Genomic DNA, 21298 nt, shown 5'->3' with positions numbered 1-21298 from the left:
AAAATGGCTAACGTAAAATCAGTGGTAAGACTGCAGTACAGTAGCCCTGCGGTAGGCAGGATCACGATCCTCCAGTGGTGTCACATCCTAATCCCCAGAAACTGTATGTATGTTACGTCACATTGCAGAATGGACTTCACAGATGTGATTAAGTTAAGGATTTGGAGATGGCGTGGTTACCCTGGATTAGCTAAGTGGGGTATGTAATCTAAGGGTGCCTGACGAGTGGAAGGAGGAGGCTGGAGGGTCAGAGGCAGAGGGATAGAAGTGTAGTATTAAGCACATGGGAGGTAATTAGCATGTTGTACTGGTACAAAACATTTTAAGAGGATCATGGGCATTTTCTGAGGGCATTGGCAAACTGCAGAGTGATGAAGATGGTAACCATGTAGATATGAAGTCATATACAGTCAGCCCTCTGTATCTGTGGGTTCTGCATCCACAGATTCAACCAACCTTGGATCAAAAATATTAGAAAAAAAAAAAAAAAAGAAAAGAAAAAGAAAAAAAAATATTAGGAAAATTCCAGAAAGTTCCAAAAAGCAAAACTTGAATTTGCTGCCTACTAGCAACTATTCATAAAGCATTTACATTGTATTAGGTATTATGAGTAATCTAGAGATGACTTAAAGTGTATGAGAGGATGTGCGTAGGTTATGTGCAAATACTGTGCCCTTTATATAAGGGACTTGAGCATGTGCCGATTCTGGTATCCATGGGGGAGTAGGGGGGAGGGTCCTGGAACCAATCCCCCATGGATACCAAGGGACAACTGTAGACAGAAATGGGAATATTTAACCTAGGGAAGAAGTTAGGGTTGAGGAGGAGGTGAACATAATAGTGTTTTGCATATACAGAATTTGTAGTACAGTTAAGGAACAGGGATTTCTCCGGTTAGATCTAGAGGTTAGAACTAGTGCCAGTAGGTAGACATTAACTGAAAGACAAGTTTTTGATGCCATACACCCATAGCAAACGTTGGATCACCTATACATATCCCTGCCCTTTCTCCCTCCCTTCCTCCTAAGGGAACCTTGATTTTGTCTCTGTAATCTACCCTCTCTGTAGAGGTTTGTCTTTTAAGACAGGCAGACCCCAGCTTCAGGGGGGCAAATCATGATTAGTCTTAGCCAATCATGATAGACCCCTTTTCCTTATTGGTGACTGGCCAGATGTAGTTCTGGTCAGTAAGGTGTATGCCAGCGGTCTTCAGACACAGGCATTCCTCTCTGATAAAAAGATTCAGCAAGGAAGAAATAATCTTCTTACACTGGACATTGTTATGTCTGCATGTGAAGCCTGGAATGATAGGTGCCATCTTGAAACCATAAGGAGAGCTAAACCAGTGAGCTAGTGGCAGAGTGAAAAGAAGAATGTAGCCTTTGGTGATGCTGAACCACCGAAATAACAAACCTTGGAGAGACATGACCTCAGGACTTCTTATTGAACAATAAAAACAGATGAGTAAATTAATACATCCTGATATTGCTGATTTTTCCTGAATTGTATAGGACCAAAATGATGCCCAACGGAGCTGCTCTGAAATGAGAAAGATTATTTTCCAAGGAAGCAGTCTTTTTGTCTTTGGAGATATTTAAGCAAAAGTTGAGTGAACATTTGATTAGACTTGGGATTCCATCACTGGTGAAAATTTGGACTAGTTGACTTTAGCTCCTTCCTAATTAAAAGATTCAGGCTTTACCGTTCTAAACACAAAATAAGGAAGCAATCCGCAGTTCAGACAGAAGAAGTTGGGACTCACTTAGCTTCTCCATTTGGTGCCCTCTTAGCTCTCCTAGCATCTCTACTGCCCTGAGGGATGAATGTGGAACATTGTCTCTCATCATCCTGGATAGCCCATGATCTGCTGCTTTATATTGATAGCTTCCAGAGGGAAGGAAATAGGACACCATTGTGTTTTAGTGTAAAAGACCTTTTCTGTTGTTTTAGATGCACTGATTTATGGAGAGAAGAAAGTATCTCAGAGTAGATATTAGAAGTTTTGTTTTATTGTAGTAAAATCTTTTTAGCTTCGTTTTTTTCCTTTTGGAAAATGGACCACTTACTCCAGTGTTATTAATAGAGGATGTTGTAGAGACACAATGAAATGATAATACATTGGAAAATAGTTGTAGTGGTAGGCGTTTATTAGAAATGTTTTCTGCTATTTGAATAGTTTATAAGTCTTTATTAAATTGAGGCCAAAATAAGTAGGTCATTATTAAATTGATATCCCTGAATTTCAAGATGATAGTGAGAAGCTAAGTGATTTTAAAAACAGATGAATACAAATGACTCTACCTTTATTCATTATGGACATTATCAGAAACACTAGAGTTAAGTCATTCTCAGTGTTTAACTGGATTGTCTTATTGTATTTTAGAAATAAAGGCCAAAAAAGGTTTTAATTCAGGTTTCAATTTCTAACATGACCCGAAGGTGGTATAGAAAGAGAGGATTGTCCACATACTATTGTGAAGTTTCTTTTTGAACTTAGTTTTTATTTTCTCATAAAGCATGTTTGGCTTATGCTATCAGGAAAATTAATTAACATTTATGGGTACGTTAAAAAAAAATGACAATCTTCTCTTACACGTTACCACAACATTTCAGAAGCTATAAGAATGACTCAAAAGTTGACAAGTTTGATTTCTGGAATTGTGACATAACTGGTAGTTTTGGGAGCTTCTCGTTTTTCTTCTCATTTTAGACTTCTGTTTCATTAACTTTCCCAAGACCCCCTCTGATATTAAAACTTTTTCCTGTCCAACCCCGGATTCCTCCCTCTCCTTGCCTAACAGGATATTTTTGAACCACGGCTAACCCTGGGCACTTAGTCAATAAGGGAACATTTGTCTGTGGGCTCTTCTGTCCCTCTTTACGTTGCAGATTTCAGATGAAATATATAGGGCTCTTGTCTTCCTGCTCTTGGGCAGCCATATTGGTCTTTCTTGGGTATTGATAGACTCCAGATCTTCTTCATTATGCCTTTCACCAAAACATAGCAATTCTATGTTTCCTGCCTACTGTGCTCCTGTCTGTTCGGTGGTGATTAATCTCATTTTCAGCCATGAACTGAGTTAATAGATGTTAGCTTGTTAACCCTCCACCCCTTTATTTTAAAAGCAAACGGACCTGGGAATGCCTGGAGATGCATTTTGGCCTTGATATGCCCCGTGAATTGTGCCATGGGCGCCAGTGTCCTCTGTGGGCGCCTGCTGCACTGAGAGGTGGCGCTTCTCCTGCCCTTCCCCTGCTCTTGCTGCTGGGAGCAGTGCTATTTGCCCTGCGTCCCGTCTTCGGATCAATACGTAGGGCTGGCTTCCCGGGCCAGCGACCTGTGCAGTTGAACAGGGCCCCGCACTTGGCTTAATGTTTTCCTGTTGCCATCCTGAAATTCTTAATTTTTTTTCTTATAAGGGCCCTGCATTTTTGTTATGCACTAGGCCCTGGAAATTATATAACCTTCTCATCAATAAGCTTTGAACTCATTGCCTGCTTTCTCTCCTCCATTTGCTTCCAGCTTTCCCTGTGGGCTTTCTGTGCTGCCTCATAGCTTCTGCTCACCCCGCTTACTTCACCCCCCACCCCATGTACGACTACCTCACATAAGTGGAATCTGCAGGAAACATAAAGTCTGAATTACCTAGTAACTGTCTAGCTGCTATCTGTCAAGGCTACCTGTTAAGATCCTCACAGCTGTTTGTTTTTTTTTTTTTAACATCTTTATTGGAGTATAATTGCTTTACAATGGTGTGTTAGTTTCTGCTTTATAACAAAGTGAATCAGCTGTACATATACACATATCCCCATATTTCTTCCCTCCTGCGTCTCCCTCCCACCCTCCTTATCCCACCCCTCTAGGTGGTCACAAAGCACCGAACTGATCTCCCTGTGCTATGCGGCTGCTTCCCACTAGCTATCTATTCTACATTTGGTAGTGTATATATGTCCATGCCACTCTCTCACTTCATCCCAGCTTACGATTCCCCATCCCCGTGTCCTCAAGTCCATTCTCTACGTCTGCGTCTTTATTCCTGTCCTGCCCCTAGGTTCTTCAGAACCTTTTTTTTTTTTTTTTTTTAGATTCCATATATATGTCTCACAGCTGTTTTAAGGTTAGTCCCCTTGGGATCCACAGTATCATTCCATTATGTTTACATTTTCATTTGGGTCCTTTAAGTCCCTCACTATTAATATTTTTAGCATTTAGCTATATACATATCTAATATTGTGTAATATAGTCTGCTTAAACCAGTCTGATTAGAAGAAAACATTTATTCAGAAATATGGAGGGAGGTGACATTATTAAGAATCTGAATACTTGCCAACAGATCAGGACTCCAAGCTAGTCAGCTGTGTTTGAAGGATTATGTAGTATAATGTATACGAACGTACTTTGTAAACTCTGAATTTTTGCCAAGTGCCAGTTTTCTTAAACATAATTGTTTATCATCCTGTGTACTGTTGATGGGAATGTAAACTAGTAGAGCCACTATGAAAAACGATGTGGTAGTTCATCAAAAAATGAAAAATAAAATTACCATATGATCCAGCAATTCCACTTCTGGGTGTATACCCAAAAGAATTGAAAGCATCTTGAAGAAGTATTTGTACACCCATGTTCATAGTAGTGTTATTCACAGTAGCCAAAAGGCGGAATCAACCAAGTGTCCATTGATAGATGAATGGATAAGCAAAACATAGTCTATACGTACGAATGAATATTATCCAGCCCTAAAAAGGAAGGACACAAAAAGCACATGAACCTGGAGGACTTTACGCTAAGTGAAAGGAACCAGACACAAAAGGGCAAATGCTGTATGATTGTGCTTACATGAGGTACCTATAGAGTAGTCAGGTTCATAGAGACAGAAAGGAGAATGGTGGGTGTTGGGGGAAGCGGGGAAAGGGGAATGGGCAATTACTGTTCAAAGGCTGCAGAGTTTCAGACAATACGAAATGAATTGTGGAGATGGATGGTGGTGGCAGCACAACAGTATGAATGTATGCTTACTACTGCTGAACTGTACACTTAAAAATGGTTAAGATGGTTAAAAAAAAACTTAGTTGTAAATTTTATCTCGGGAAAGAAAGGAAAGTAATAATCCTCATCAAGTTGGGGAGTGAGCAGTGTGTGGAGAAACAAACATGGCAGAATGTTGATAGTTATTGAAAGTGAGCTGAGGATACATGAGGGTTCACTGCACTAGTCTATTTACTTCATACACATTTGAAATTTTCCATAGTGAAAATGTTTTAAATGGTTGCCATTCAGTTTAGAAGACCAGATTTATCCATCAGGGGATTCTGGTGGCTGCTGCAACCCTCCATAACGATGGACATTTCCAGTGATGAGAGAGGGATATGGCCAGTGAGGAATGGAACAAATTGTGAGGCGTTCTGACTAGAAGAATGATGTCGCTTTTCACAGAGAAGGACATTGAAAGGGCAAGAGTATCTCATAGGAAGTTAAAGTACCTGAGTCCCTCTTATTTGCTTTCCTTTTACTAGAACAGTTGCTGACTGAGGCCAGGGAAACACTAAAATTTTGTATTGTGCATTAGTGCTCTTAATAACTGTATACCTTCTTCTTATGAGCCCAGACCAGGCTGTAGTTGTTGCCTGTGTTGTTGGGAATTACAAAAAAAGAATGACACAATTACCTGACACCGTAAAGTTAAATAGTAAAAACGCAAATGGCCTGCACGTCATTGAACGTGAACTTGTCGTAGACATGTCTACATTAAGACAGTGCGGTTCTGTTTTCCAGCACAGGCACTTTTTTCTATTTCTGTTTCAATGCCAAACACAGGCACTTTCTTTCCCATCATGGGCAGAGTGACCACCCAGTTATAAAATGTTTCAACTATTAGTCTGATCATCTCTTTTAGATAACACAATCTCTCTTCGCAGGGCTGAAGCATCTCAAAGAGATAGAAACCTTTTAATCTGCTTCTAAGAAAACTAGACAGCAGAAAGCAGAAACATTCTGATATGTATACACATTAAACTTCAAAATGTACAGATCCGGTCTTGTAGCCATTGTAAACAGAGGATGAAGGAGCGGAGAATGTTTTTATCATTTACGTTTAAATTTTATAGAGTTCTCACTCTCGGTTATAAAAGATCCATAATGTGGGGAATTTGGTACAAGAACGGTGAAAGTACATTTTGTTTGCTTTGTATAGAAAATATCTAATTAAGCTTAATTATATGATGGGCTGATTCTGGGCACAACTCAGATTATTCTGTAGACATAAAGAAAAGGCTTGCAAAGAGGTAAAATATCTACAGCTCATGGTAAAGGAAGCATATTACTTTCTAAAATAAACAAATCTTACATTTCTTTCTAGATCAGTATCAACAGTTCTAATAGAATGTGGGCAGAACCCTTAAATGTTGAACCTAAGAAATTTGACATCTTGCCCCACCTACCAGAATAAGGTGAAAATACTCGCTGCTTATTTTCATTTGCTAGAACATAAGTATGTTGATTTCCTGCTCAAATCTATAAATGTGGTGGCCATTGACTTTTAGCATTTGCTAAAATTATCAAAAATGAAAGGAATAGCATACTCTACAAAGTTTCAAAATGAATAGCCCATACATACATACATTTAAAGGGAAGCATACATACAATAACTTGCAGGATATAATGGCTAGTTAGTGTGGGATGTCATCAGCTTGTATTCTTTGTAACAGAGTAATCATACTTTTCAATTAAATGTGTATTTTACCTGGATGTCTGTTATCTGATTTTAATAATTTCAATATGGGAGAACTAGACCACTGCCATGCACCCAGCTACTGTGGTAAGCACAAATGAATGGCAGTGTAATCTGAACATGTGTTCGCAGACTGATCAAATTATATTAGGGCGTTTGTTTAAAGGAATTTCTTGCTTGAGTTTGTACCTGTTCCATCACTGTGAGAGAGAATAAGGCGTAAGATAAGGCAATTTCAAATACACTACTAATAGGGAATCTTATTAAATATGCTTGCTTTCTTGTACTGTTGTAATTAACTTTTCGTCAATGTGTTTTCTTCCAAGACTGATTTGTCCACTGTGCACATTTTGAATACTTACTATGTATAAAACATTAAGCTAAATACTGAGAGAAGTGGAAGATACAAAAATCAATGACAGCTCGTGCTTTCAAGCTTAGGATAGAAGTCACTTCAGAAGCTGAATTGTCAGTTGAAGACTGAAAAGGTGCTACGTGTTAGGAGCACATAGGGAGCCTGTTCAGAGAGTGTGGGAGGCGTAGAAGTCAGGCTGCAAAGAGCTAAGGAGTTAAGGGTGAGAGATAAACACAGTCCCTGGTGCACTTAGGATAAAGCCACAGCCCTCATCGGGCCACGTGAGATGGCTGGCCTGGCTCGTGCCTGTGTGCTCTCCTTCAGGGTTCTGTTGACACACTGCCCTTCTTTCTGGTCCTCCCAAGTCACGGTGTTCTCTGCTGTCCAGCACTTTCACGTATCTGGTTCCCTTTGCCTGGAATGCTACTTCTCTTGTTCTTTGCCTAGCCAATTTCTGCTCAGCCTTTAGATCTCGTGAAATGTCACTCCCTCCAAGAGACCCCGCCATTGCTGCTATGTAGGACCACAAACACACAGGTCGTGCGGAATGGCAGCGCAATCTAAATTAAGCCCCCCCTAATGATACTGTTATAGACACCAGTGTTTTTCCTTTGTGTCAGTTAACATTTTGAATCCATAAATGTATCTGCTTATCTGTGTAATGGAATCATAAGCTCCCTGAGGGAGGGGCCTTGCTAATTTGTGTCCCCAGGCTCTGGTACATAGTCACTTTTGAGGAAATATTTTTGAGTGAATGAACAAATGTAGATCACTCTTCAAATTTGGCATTTTGGCAGTAAAGAAAAAGAGGAAGAAGGACGTTCTAAAGTCAGTGATGTGTTCAAGGAAATGGATCGTGCCTCAGTCTCAGGATCAGGAAATCTGAATGTGTCTGTAGGCAAAAGGAAAGGAACCATTGGCGGGAAAACAGAAGATGTAAATGAAGGATTAGAATTCCACAGGAGCTGTGTGATAGAGGAAGAGTTAGCCTTAGAAGGAAGAAGATGCCTGTGTACCCTTAGATAGGAGAGAGAGAAGGGTTTGGAAATTGTAATCTATTAGTGAGGGCTCAAGTAAAATTAATATTAATCTGCTGATAATTTCCACAACACTTTCAATTATAGTGGCCTAATATCTAAAGAAAAATGCAGGTTGAAAATGTTCAAAATTGTGTACGTGCCAGTGGTTACGCACCATGGCTCCCAGTGAGAAGTGATGCATCGTGATTGTTAGGCCCATTTGCCGTAAACTCTTGAGGGTGGAGGGTTCCTGCAAGTGCCAGCATCTAGTCGTGCCAGGGTAGACGTGCCTCCTTGACCTGCTGAATAATTCAGGGATTCTGCCTCTGGTTAGTGCTGATTTGGAACAAATGTGAAAAGGATTATAGAGTTAAGACCATTTTTAAATGGACAAATTTTTTTTTAGCATTGTTTGTTTCTCCTACCTAGGAGGCTGATTTTCTTCAGTGATGTTTTACTGGGAAGCCTGACCAGTTTCATGTATTGTTTATAATCGTGGGTATCACATAATATAGCAAGACTGTAATTTTTTTTAAAAAATAATTAATTAATTGATTTATTATTGGCTGCGTTGGGTCTTCATTGCTGCGCGCGGGCTTTCTCTAGTTGCGGCGAGCGGAGGCTACTCTTCGTTGCGGTGAGCAGGGGCTACTCTTCGTTGTGGGGCGCGTGCTTCTCATTGCGGTGGCTTCTCTTGTTGTAGAGCATGGGCTCTAGGCGTGCGGGCTTTGGTAGTTGTGGCTCGCGGGCTCTAGAGCACAGGCTCAGCAGCAGTGGCTCGGGGCTCTAGAGCGCAGGCTCAGTAGTTGTGGCGCACGGGCTTAGTTGCTCCGCGGCATGTGGGATCTTCCTGGACCAGGGCTCGAACCCGTGTCCCTTGCATTGGCAGGTGGATTCTTAACCACTGTGCCACACCAGGGAAGCCCTGTTGAAATTTATAATTAACTTACTGGCACTCATTGATTTTATTAAATGGGAGACCTCAATGTATCAGTCTTGAAGTGACAAATGGAGTTTTATGATTAATATAACAAGACTGAGTATAAAATTACTTGCCTTAGTAAGCTATAAAGCATGTCTTCTGAGTATTAAAATCTCACTACTTTATCATTAAAGGTCTTGACCAAAGTGAGAGTAGTGAAAATTGTGGAATTCAAAGAATAGGGTCAAATATTTGTTGTTGTTGCATTCTCTGGGTTGGATGGATTGGTTCAGGAAATATGATAGAACTGTAACTTGTATAACAAAACATACTGTGATTGAAGCAAAGGGGGGAAATGAAACTGTGAACATAGCACGGACAAGGATAAAAGTTGCTTAAGGGAAAGATCTGAGTTTTGGAGAGGCAGCTACTTTTCGTTTTTTTCCAAAGAATGCTAGCAAATATGAATTGAGAAGAACTGTGGGTTCTCTTTGTTGATGTAAGACACAGATTTGGAATTTACAGATAAGTGAATGTTTAAGGCTTATAGCAAAAGTGTATCTATCAATTATTTATGTCTTCTTTGAAATTTATTGCAACTGAAAAAAGCAGGGATCTATGACATACATGATAAAGGAGAGAACATTGACTATTTACAAATAAGACCAGCATGCAGTTTTCCTTGATGAAGATTTGAATGCATCACAATATAAAACTTATAGAATCATCTTATGAACATCAGTGGGAAATGAACTTCAGAGCTTATTGATTTTGTTTTTAATATTTTCACTTGAGGCAAGCCATAGCCTAAACCTAGGTATGACTCAAAACAGTTCTTTTCTTCTTTATTCTAAATATTTAAGTGTAAATTACAGTTTATTCCTCTAAAGTGTGGTTCTGAGACCTAGAAACTTCAGAGTCAAACCATTTAACTTTGTACCAGTTGTCCAGATATTAAATTTAGTTGGAATTCACATGAAAAATGAAGGAAGATAAGCTAACTCAGATGTGTTTATAGACCCTTGATTTAAGACAAACATAGAGCTTAAATTGAATCATGTGTATATATTTTGATATTTTTTGGTAATGTACCATATTCCTACACAAAGAATTTCATTGGTATAGATCAAGCAGAGAAATGAAAAAACATTGAACAATGTTAGTATAGACTCTAGTGGTTATTTATGTATTTTATTTAATTTAATGGATTGGTATGAATGGTATAAAAAATTTATGAGATATTTGTCTTCATTACACTATAGTTAAGGCCAACTCTTTAAGTAACTTTGGCAGCAGAATTTCTGATTTTAAATTGTGGCTTCAGATGAATGAAATACTATTATATTAAGTGATTTTAAAGTTTCTTGGCTGACATAACCTTACAAAATAGTCTGAGATGTTTATACTTGGGTTTGAAACCACCAGTGCTCTCCAAATGAAGGATAATTAATTTTCAGGATTGATGTAGGGTTTTGAAAACACAAGCTTCACACGAAAAGAGACCACCTGGTGACTGGCGTTCACTTGCAGCATGAGCGTTGGGCTTCTGAGTGGGTTTTGTTTCCAGTCCTACAGTCTCATTCAGTTGTCATGTGATACATACTGATCTCCTCCTCTCATGGAAACAGCAATCCTTATTTTCTGTCCCCTTAGCGTTATAGCCCAGACCCGAGACAAAAAGTTAGGAAATAAAAGGCTAGGACCCCACTCGCTGAGGTTTGGAACCATCTTTCATATTCAACACTTGACTTCCAGTGCTTCGAAACATTCAATATTTGTGGAATGAGTGAACACTCACTTTGTAGAAACAGGTTAATTTTCACTTAACTACTAGCATCACTGTTGGAACTAGGGGTTCTAAATACACGAAAATGTGTTTCTTAGGGCCAGATCATTGTTCTGGTTCAGCGTTACACTTTACTTTCTTGCCTTGGTTTATGTGCGTAAAGAAGTGCTAAGTTGCTGTCTAACATCATTAGCTTCATTAATGATATTGTTATATTTAACTCTGTAAGAAATAAATAAATGTTTCATAATCTCAGGAGATTAATAAAATATTACTCTGGCTTTGTTGAACCACCTTGGAATTAAATTGTCATTATTGTTATACCCAGCAAGCTGACAGGGTAAGAAGAGCACACTTTCTAAATAAGGTTGTGATACTCTGGATGGAAATGTGTACATTTTCATTTTTCTGAGATTAATGCCTTCTAATATTTTACATTTTAGTGTCATGTTCGAGGTTTCATTTCATGATCATTTGTTCATTCACATGTATTTTTATTTTTAGCTCTAAGCGAAAGACATGAGGCCTAAGACTGAAATGAGGTTGTTTTGAGGCCATCTGATTTCTGGCTAGAAGGTGTGCGATCGCCTCGTCCTGAAACCACTGCAGACAGAATGGTAATGGCAAAGCCTGAGACAAAGAGAGGCCTTCATGTTTTTCCATGTCTCCTCTCCTACCCCAATTCCTTTCTTTTTAAGCTTAAAATTTTAAGTTGTGAACAAAAGGTATTAAACAACATGCTGCCATTCTAACTAAACTGGTTCAAGTGTTTAATAACAAAAGGATTAATTATATAAAACTACAATTAATTAAACCTTTTAGAGTTGTTTAAACATAACTTTAAAAAAAATGAGCTCTTGTGAGCTACTTAAGTAACAACAAAATATTTATTATACGAAAGCACCTGAGCCCATTAGGTATTTGCAGATTGAAATAATGTTTTTCCTTTGAAAACCAGTACAGCTTGCTCTTAACAGGGACTACGGGCTTAATAAGGTTTTCAGAGTAGGAAGTAAGGATTCTTGCCACAGCTTTGCTTTTCTGTCATAAAGAATTTTGATGTTTTATGTATGTGTGTGTTTTTTGCTTTTTACTTTTTAAAAAGTAAAGTGCCCATTAAGAATGTTAGTTGAATCAGTTAATAAACTCTACTCTAATTATTACATGTATCTTAGTTCAAAATATATTTTATAGTTGAAGATAACAGCACTCTATTATAGTAAAACATTTTTCAGGAAGTGTAGTGGCTCTCTTTATTAAGTTTATTCCAGTGGACCATGTCCTGTTAAATGTGTTGATATAGCGGTGCTCATAAGGCAATCACTATCCCTCTACCCCCCCCCCCAGAATAGAATTTCAGTAGATTCTTTGCTCAAGTTCGAATTTTATACTAAGCCACTTTTTCAGAAGAAGTGGCTCTTGATATTATTTCATTTCCTGTACTACATGTAACAGCATTAATAGCAAAAATAATATTATAAATGTACTTATCTTTAGTCTAAATTATGCATCAGTTTGTTTAATTGATGAGGTGCTGAGAAAATGAAATTGTCATCCTATTCCAGAGAGTAATGCAGAGGGCAGATTCTAAGGAACTGACAACAATAAGAATTATTATTATTTTTTTAAGTCATGCTTATTTTCATGTTCTCTTCTAGAGGCTCAGTTGTAATATAGTTCTAAACATCACCTCATTTCCTTACAAACAGTGTTTTCTTAAAAACAGTATTACAAATAGTATTTTACTGACAGTATTTTCTCAGATGTTGCGAGTGACTTAAAATTTATAAAATATATTCTTCTTATTCATGTATGTGACTTTCTGTGATAATAGACTTATTCACATGTTACGTAAATCCAGGCACTGTTTTGGTTGACCGGAGTGCAATGACTATATATCTGTGACCTCAATTTATACTTAGATAATTCAGCCTAGCCTTGTTCTAAAGAAAAGCAATGTACAATAGGTTGTTTCCTTGTTTTATCTTATCTCTTAATTTGTTGTTTTACTCTTCTTTTGGAAATGTGAACTCTGAACTCCTGATTTTCTATGGAAAAATTAAATAGGCTGGTCTAAATAGCATGGTTTTTAAGCCTGTAGTTAGAAGAATTGTTCATATAGTTCATTTTTGTGTATTAATGTTTTAATGAGAATTACTGATTATTTTTATTTTTAGAAATTCTCATTTCTTGTATTTTCCCAAACAAAATTGTTTTTCTTTTTCAAGTAAAGCCTATCTAGATTGACCCTTTTTGAGGTTACAAGAACTTTGAAGGTCATCTTTCTTATTTCATGTGCTAAAAGTTAATGTAATAGAAGCACAAAGACTTTAACCACTACTAACTGGCTAAAACATAGTTTCTAAAGGTATGAGTTACATAAGAATGAAATCAGTAATTTCATTTATGCATCTGAATGTCTGTTGCCTTAATGGTAGCTTTTCAAAGAAAATAAAGACAAATCTAATACCACTTTAAAGCCTGAAGCTGTAAATATGAAGATATTTTGACCCAGTAAATATTTAAATAGGTAATGTGTATGAGTATAGTTTAATATTTATTTTGTTATAAGTAAATTGCCTTGTTATTAAGCAAAACTTTAATATTAGACTTACAAGCGTATAACTGTAAATGAGAAAAAAATTAACTTTAAAATGTTTTGAAAATTATAAAAGTAAATATTGACCTTTTCTAAGAAAGTCTTTTCCTTTTGTCATTGTTTAATTTTTTTTCCTTTTTGTTTTTTAGGTTTGCAATTTTTTTTGGTGATGGCATGTTCAGAATCTTGGATCCCTAAGTTGAATATGTTGGAAATATTTAGGAACTCTGGAAATTGTTGTTTTTGTGTATATAATGACTTTCTAGGTGAACCAATAGATTTGATAAAAAGTATATAAAAGAATAGGTATTATAATTTTGTATTTCTAAGTTAGCATGCATGTCTCAAATTCTCAGCTATCATTATTAGTGTCATACTCTGGAGACAGTTACCTTTTGAAGATTTGGGGGCTCTCATGGACCTCATATTTTCCCAGGCAGTTTATGTAATCCTCCCATGCCAATTTGGTCAGCTTCTTTGCCTGCCTACCTTGTAGTGTAGCTTACTTAGATCAGAGGTAATTCTTGATCAGGAGGAGAGAAGATAAAATAATCATCAGGTGAGTGCTCGCTTCAGCAGCACATATACTAGGATTCGAACGATACAGAGAAGATTAGCATGGCCCCTGTGCAAGGATGACATGCAAATTTGTGAAGCGTTCCATATTTTTTTATTAATTAAAAAAAAATAATCAGGTGACAGTCCTAAAGGTAGTAATTACAAAACTTCAACCTGGAAATGGCCTCAACATGGTCTATATCAGAATATGCAAATTCTATCCGATATATCCAAATACATTTGTGGCAAAATGCTGCCAATTTTCAAGTTAGATATTATTATGTGGGACGGAAGTGCCAATGAGGAGGGAAAGGAGCTGCTCAGTTTCACCTCCTCCTCTCTCCCTGTTGTTGAGTGAATAAATTTGGAAAGGAAAATGCCAAGAGGCAGACTGTGTGAATGAAAAGGAGAAGGAACAAAACCTGACTTTCCAAGAAGGACTGTTTCCCTTAAAAAATTGAAAGTTGCCTATATTCCATGTACACTGTTTTAAAACTATAGGCTACTTTCATGTAGACCCAGAATGTGAACTAGGTCATTCTTGACCCTAGAAATGGGTGGAGGTGTATTTGATAGGAGAATCAGTGCTTGGGTGACTGGAGTTCCATTATTGGTGGTTATCTTCTCTGGCCTGTTCCTGCTGGGATTAGGAACTTGAGGAACATTCTGGGTGGGTAGTTATTTTGATGGTCAAATATGATTGCCTCCCTATCCTTTTGACGAAAACTGGAGAAAGATTGACTTTTTTTTTTAAGACCTTATTCAGAGCAACTTGAAAAAGGATTAAAGGGAAAGGATAAGTAGAATTCAGGGAACTATAGAGATTGAGTGGTAGCTCAGTAGGATGTTAATTATTTGTTTATTGCAAGTTTTATTATTGGTAGATTATCCAGTAATACAGAAATTGGTGTAGAACAGAAGTTTTCATAACATTTCTATTAGAAGGCGTTTAGAAGCTAAATAAACTACACTGTAACCGCACCCTCCCCTCTCCTCCCTTGCTTTGCTTGGTTAAAGAGGAATTGGCTGATATATATTTAATAAATGGCACAATGAAAACATCAGATAGATTTTTAAAAAATCAAGTTATATTTTAATCTAACTGTGTTGCCTATTTAGCTGCTTTCCCATTACAACTGGCTTTTAAAAAACTCTCTTTCTGTGATACTTTTGTCAATAGAGGTGTTTCCTCTTAGCCAATTCTAGCCACAATATTGACCGGGCCTAGGCATTTGATATACCCTAAAGGAATTAGGCAGGAAAAAACTTGGTCCCTACTGGAATGAATATTTTAAAGACCTTCTTAGATTCTGTGAACACTGTGAGTACAAATGGAAGAGACCCAGGAGAGGGGAAAACTTAAGAGCCTAAGAGTAAAAATGTTGGTGGGGATGTGGGCGGGGTGGTAAGCTCTTATATAACTAAGCTAAGGTGCACTAAGGGCAGGGAATTAGTTTCCTGGAGGTTATGAGGTAGCCTGTGAAATCCCTTGGACAGGAGGCATTCCGATGTTAATTTGGGTACTTCACACTGGCATGCCACAGTATTTTAAGGATAGTGGCAGGTGATCTTGGGAAATATCAGTGCATTTCCTAACAATGAGTTTGATTTTATTCTGGTATGTTATGAATGGGCATGTAGCTCAAAGATTAGCTTAATTCAAAATAAATATCTTAAATATTAGAGAAAAAATTATAAAAATGGGTCTTTCGTCCCTGCTGTATAACTTTAGAAAATAATGCAGAATACTGAACATAGTAGAGAATTGATGGCATGAATATAATCAGTGTTTGACGGTTGCTTTCTAGAAACTTCTAAATAAAACCTAAATTTGTTTAAAGTTGTACTACAATAGCATTTCTAGTGTGTATGTCTCATGGGAAGGTCTGTACCTTCTTGGATCTCTGCCCTTCACGGCCTTGCACATCACCGTGAGGATTCAGAAATCGACTCAATTACCCAGGGGTGATCAGATCTTTGGGTACAATCGGTACATAGGGGCACACAGAGAAAGTGAGCCTCGAACGATGGCTGTCCGTATTTTGGAAGTTTTAAACCCCATTTTGAAAACCGGCAGAAAGCTATGGATTGTTTCCCCAACAAAACTGCAGTTTCTGAGGGTAGAGGGACGGCCCTTGGTTGTCATTCAGGAAGCCCTGATCTAAAAGACCATCTTCATTTTACTTCTGACCTTGCTCCAGCTTTGTTGTCACTCTCCGTCTGTAGTTCTCTGTCACCTTTGAGTGGAGCGCCAGATCCTGAAGGATGCTTAACTGCCTTGCACACTGAACTGAAGCCACAGTCCAGAGCGTTGTGATGTCACGGAGCAAAAACTCTGCAAAGGGCTGCCCCAAAGGTGCAAATGGTAAGAATAGGGCCTGAGGCATGGGACAGCCCTCCTAGGTAGTACCAACCTCCTGCTGGTTTAGGGGCATTTATTTCATAGTCTGTTGAATATTAATGTTTCGTTTTTAAACATGAGCGTATTTCTCCTAAAATTTTTAATCATTATAAAGGTGTTCTACCTAAATGTAACTTTTTTTTCTCATGTTTTAGGATATCACATTCATGGTGTGAAACGTGTACTTCAAATTAACATAATGACTGGAAATTTGGGATTCTGTTATTTTGTGACTCTGAATTTGTAGCACATTTTCAGGAAAATTGTTGAGATTCCTAGATATTTTGTTCTTTATTCCTTTCAAGTTTCCTGCGTGTATGATTATTTCTGAATTTTATTAATCTATTTATAACTTTAGAGAAAACTGCCTTCAGTTCATATTTTGACACAGAAGGGATGCTTTGATTTATCTTATTAGAAACGTGTTTTGACAAAAAATTCCATTTGAGTGGCTCTAATCTGCGTTTTGGAATCTCAGATCAACTGCTTGTTATGGCACTCATTGGGACTTTTCTGCAGAATACAGCTTCACTGAGAAGGTCATCCTTGAAAAAATCAAGAAATCTGAAGGAAGTCATTTTGGGACCGAGTAGAAAGATGGAAGATCATCATCAGATTACAGCACAGCACACTCTGGAAACATCTTAGACTTCACTACTTTTGTACGTGAAACATAATTTGAATGTCTTTTATGAATTGGACCTGTAGACAGATAACATATATCTTGAATGTAAGAAAAACACAACTCTAGCCTCTAAAACACTGCCGTCAGTACAGTCGACTCTTGATCGTTCACACTGGTGGAGGGAGCCTGGGTCCTTCAGCTTAACTAAAGTTAGACGTCATGTGTTCTGATTCAAAGGTGTTTCTGTGTTCCTTTTGGAATATAGTGTTTGGACTTTTACAACATGTGCCTCCCAATTTCACCTGCCCTGAGAGAGGAGACTGAGTTCATCTGTGCCCAGATGCTTGTTCTCTGTCCTTCTTTTTTTTCTGTACTGTTGACCTAAATGTGGGGAAAACGTTGAGCATATAGGATTCCAAAATTGATCAGAATCTGTTAAATCTATCCCACTTCTCCTTCCCAGGTAACTTTATTCCATTTCCTTTTCAGCTCTTCTAAATGTTGCCCAATTTTAGCCCCTTTCAGCTCTTCTAAATGTTGCCCAATTTTAGCCCCTCAGGATAGAATCATAACAGCACTGTCCAGGCTTCTTCCCTCTTGTCCTGTTTTGTTCTGCCTGTGATGGGAGGTTTCCGTTGCTTTCCTCTGAAGGAGTCTGCTTGTGTCCTTGCATTTCCATCGCCCTCCCTGCCTGCGGGGAAACAGAATAGATCCAGACTCAGCAATCTTGGCTCTCTAAGGTTTGCCTCTAAAAGTTCATATAGTATTGTATTTAAAATAGAGCTCTTTAGCTGTGGTGTTGACAGGTGTCTCCATTGGCCGTCTGCTCTGTGCCGATGCTCAGCTGGGTGTGTCTGCCCACCCTTTCCCTCACCACCCAGGCCTCTTGAGGCCAGGAGTGAACCCTCACCCTGCCTCAGGCACAGGACGAGCCCCCACTGACTTCTCTGTGAGTTTGCCTAGGTCCTGGAGTCAGGAGTTAATGAGATAGTTGAAGAGATCCACATGTTTCCCCCCAGATGCTAGTAAAACAAACCATGTGCGGAGAAAATGATCACGTCAATAAGATTTTGAAAGCGAGATTTGTCCAAAAATATGCCAGATTTGAGGTTAACCTACATGAACCCACATTGACCATCCAGGTATGTCTTACTTTAAAAAATACACAAAGTAACATAACCCTTAGAAAATATTACCAAATTATCCTGACATTTTCAAAATGTGATAGTACTCTAAAGACTTTTTTTTACAAGTAGCTTTCAGAAACACGTGCAAATGTGTTTTGTGTAAAGGAATATATACTGTATATAATATTCTGACTCTTGCTGTAATAAAGTTAAACTTAAACGGTCTCATTATTTAAAGCCTAAGAGTTTAAAATTATTTTTTTGAGTAAACTTTTACAGCATACAATACTATGTTTACTTCTCATGGAATGTACAAATATCCTTAGAAGCTGCTCTTGTGTGTTTGTTTTCCGCATATTCCACATAAAATAAAAATATTGTAAACAGGGTCCATGTCTCCAGTAAGAGTTTCCAAACTTTTGGCTGTAATTACCAAATGCTTGGGATTGGGCTGGCTGGAAATGCGTATCAAGTATTTCTGTGTATGCAGCAAACTTTGTCCAAATAAAGTAGCTTTGTACTCTGAAGGAGCTTTTAGTAATGATACTTTTGTTAAATAAAATATATGAGTTAAAGGAAAGGAAATGAACAAAAAGATCTGTAAATGTGATGGTCTAAATTAGTGGTTTGTGACCGTTTTCTATCCAAGTTAACAGCAGTAGTAAGTCAGTAGGAATGGGGTGGAGGTGGGATTTGTAGTTTGAAGGGAGAAGAAAGATCCCCATCTGGAATTAGCAGTGGTGTGGGTCAGTGTGTGTGAGCTGTGACCCGTGGACCCTGAATGCAAGATCAAGCTTGGTACTAGAAGTCTATCCTCATGGTTCCTGAATGACCAGCAGAGGAAGGGTGTTGATCTGAGGCAAAATAGGAAAAAGAAAAGCAAAGACAGTGTAAGGACTTCAAAATACTTTTTCAGTTAAAAAAAAAAGAAATGGCCTTTAAACTTTTATGTCCTCCTGTCTACTGTATGCCCTTATTTGGTAAAAATGAAAAGCTTGCCATCCCAAGTTAGTTCTCTAAAGATATTTAAAAATTTTTGTATTGGTCTGTGAAATCGGAAGGGTGGGAGCTGCTGCTTCTTGGAATGTTAATTCCAATATTCTGTGCAATATTAGTATATTAAGGTCCCAGTTGTTTATCCCACAACCCATAACTCATAGGACACTGATTAGGGTGCCAGAGAACAGTTTGGGAAGGTGTAGATAATCACTTCGGCACTGCTGTGTCATGGGAGTCGTTGTCATAACCTTATTATGGGTAGCAGTTAAAAGGATAGCTGGTATCCTGTTTCAACCAGTGGTTGGAAATCTCTCAGACAAATTGCCAATAGTTTTGTGTGAAAATGAACTGATAACGCAAAGATCTGCTACAATACAAACTTTGAGGAAGTCATTTTTACTACTTTGCAGATAATTTTTCAACCTGTGAAATAGTCATCAACATGCAGGAAGTTCTACACTAATATGACCAGGAACTAAACTATGCAGTGGTTATAACATTTTTATTTCTGCTTATCTCTTATATTAAAGTTTAAGATTGAATGGTCTTGTGTGACCAGACTACTTTTATTAATTAGCTTTAAAAGAACCAGAGAAAAGAATCCCGAAGAAGGAGAAACTAAGGATGACTCCGAGATGTGTGGGCTGTAGGGTGATCAACTTCATCTTCCCCCACCGGAAGGGCATTTTTCAGAAAAGTACAAGCTACACAATACCAATTTTTATGTCTCGTCTACTTATGTGCTAGCCACTCTGCTAAGTGACATATATATATATAAAATATGTGTCAAGGAGTGAATTTCTAAGAAAGATACTGAGATTTCTTCCTTTGGCAGCTTTAAGATGAAGGTCGGTCTCCTTCCTGAACAGGTGCTTGTAGGCAAGTTCAGAGGAAGTCAGTGATCTCTAGTCATGGTTTACAATACTCCAAAGTACCTCCCTTTATCTCCAGGGATGTTGCAAAATTCTCACTGAATTGCTCATTAGGGAAAGCTTGTCATATTCTACATTAAGTGTTTTCCGTAGAGACTTTTTCTCAGGAGACCCAACTTTGAGTTATCAAACCCAGGGCTATGATGAGTGAGGCAGACACCTGCTTTCTGTATTCACTGGAACTTGAAAGCAAGAATGAAATTACTAAATGAGATGAAATTGGTTTGAGAGATGTTTTGGACTTCATTTGCTATATGCTGTACGTCCATTCCCAAGGGTGGAAAACAGGAGTTTTAAATTTCTCAATACTGGAAGGCACTACTTTCCCATTAAAATTTTGGATTAAATATTTTGAGCATTCTTAATTTTGTAGCAGAGAAAGGATAATTGAAACCATTTCACCTCAAATATGACCCAAAATTCTGGTAGATCTGCAGTTTTGTATTCTGAAGAGAAAGCACACATTTCTTATTATGGGCCTTTGATAACACAGGTGTAAGTCCGGAATTTAGTTTTTTTCTCTCATCAATATCTCTGTCTTGCTCCAAACCAAGTAACAGTTTTAGTCAAATAATACCGCTGGAACTTTCCCTTAGGAATTAGGACTTTCTTTAGCTCTTGAGTTGCTCTCAGAGGCTTCTCCAGGCCCCATTTTGACCTTAGAAAACCACATCCCAGAATGAGTTATGCAAGTTTCAAAGCCCCATTTGCAGAATCTGCTAGCAAATGTTAAAATATTCACATCATTTTAGGCTAGTTTTCCCACTTTAAAAAGGGAGGGATTATTCTTCCTAAGTACCAGGCTAAAGGCAGGTGAACGGGTGGTTCGTGGATCTCGTTTGGGACCTCCCCTGGTTCTTGTTGGCCCTGATTCAGCAGGACTCCCCCTGGTGTCGGGGCTGAAGGCCGTGGTTGGATTTTAGGAGGTCTGAGGCAGGTGTTGGAGCATGGCTTTTCACATCTACCAGCATAAGCAGTTCCTGTTTGCTTGTTTTATAACATCCTTCCAGGAAGTCATTGTAGCAAATTGTTGTTTCTCCCTGCCTCTAGATTATTTAGATTAATGTGGTTAAATTGAGATTAAGAAGTAGAGTTAATTCAGTGGTTGCCATTTCCTCTAAAAAATTGCCATCAGCTGCTGATCTAGAATTCCATCTTCCATGTCCTAAATTCTGATCAAAAAATTATCAATTTGGTCTGAGTACCGTGTAAAACCTTGTAATAGCCCTTTCTCTTATCTTTCCATT

At 38.1% G+C, this 21298-nt stretch overlaps 1 protein-coding gene and 1 non-coding gene across 2 annotated transcripts in view; both read left to right on the top strand.

Moving 5' to 3' along the window:
* XKR6 (XK related 6) overlaps nucleotides 1–21298 on the top strand; it is a 275596-nt gene that overhangs the window by 66929 nt on the left and 187369 nt on the right. The gene's annotated exons all lie outside the window — the stretch shown is intronic.
* Nucleotides 13973–14079, top strand: LOC137771096 (U6 spliceosomal RNA). Its single transcript, XR_011075310.1, has one exon. It is a non-coding gene; the product is annotated as a U6 spliceosomal RNA (small nuclear RNA).

The sequence above is a fragment of the Eschrichtius robustus genome, chromosome 10, assembly GCF_028021215.1.
Source record: "Eschrichtius robustus isolate mEscRob2 chromosome 10, mEscRob2.pri, whole genome shotgun sequence".
Taxonomy (NCBI): Eukaryota; Metazoa; Chordata; class Mammalia; order Artiodactyla; family Eschrichtiidae; genus Eschrichtius; species Eschrichtius robustus.
Note: the sequence above shows the minus strand (reverse complement) of the source record. Positions and strands in the feature narration are given on the sequence as shown.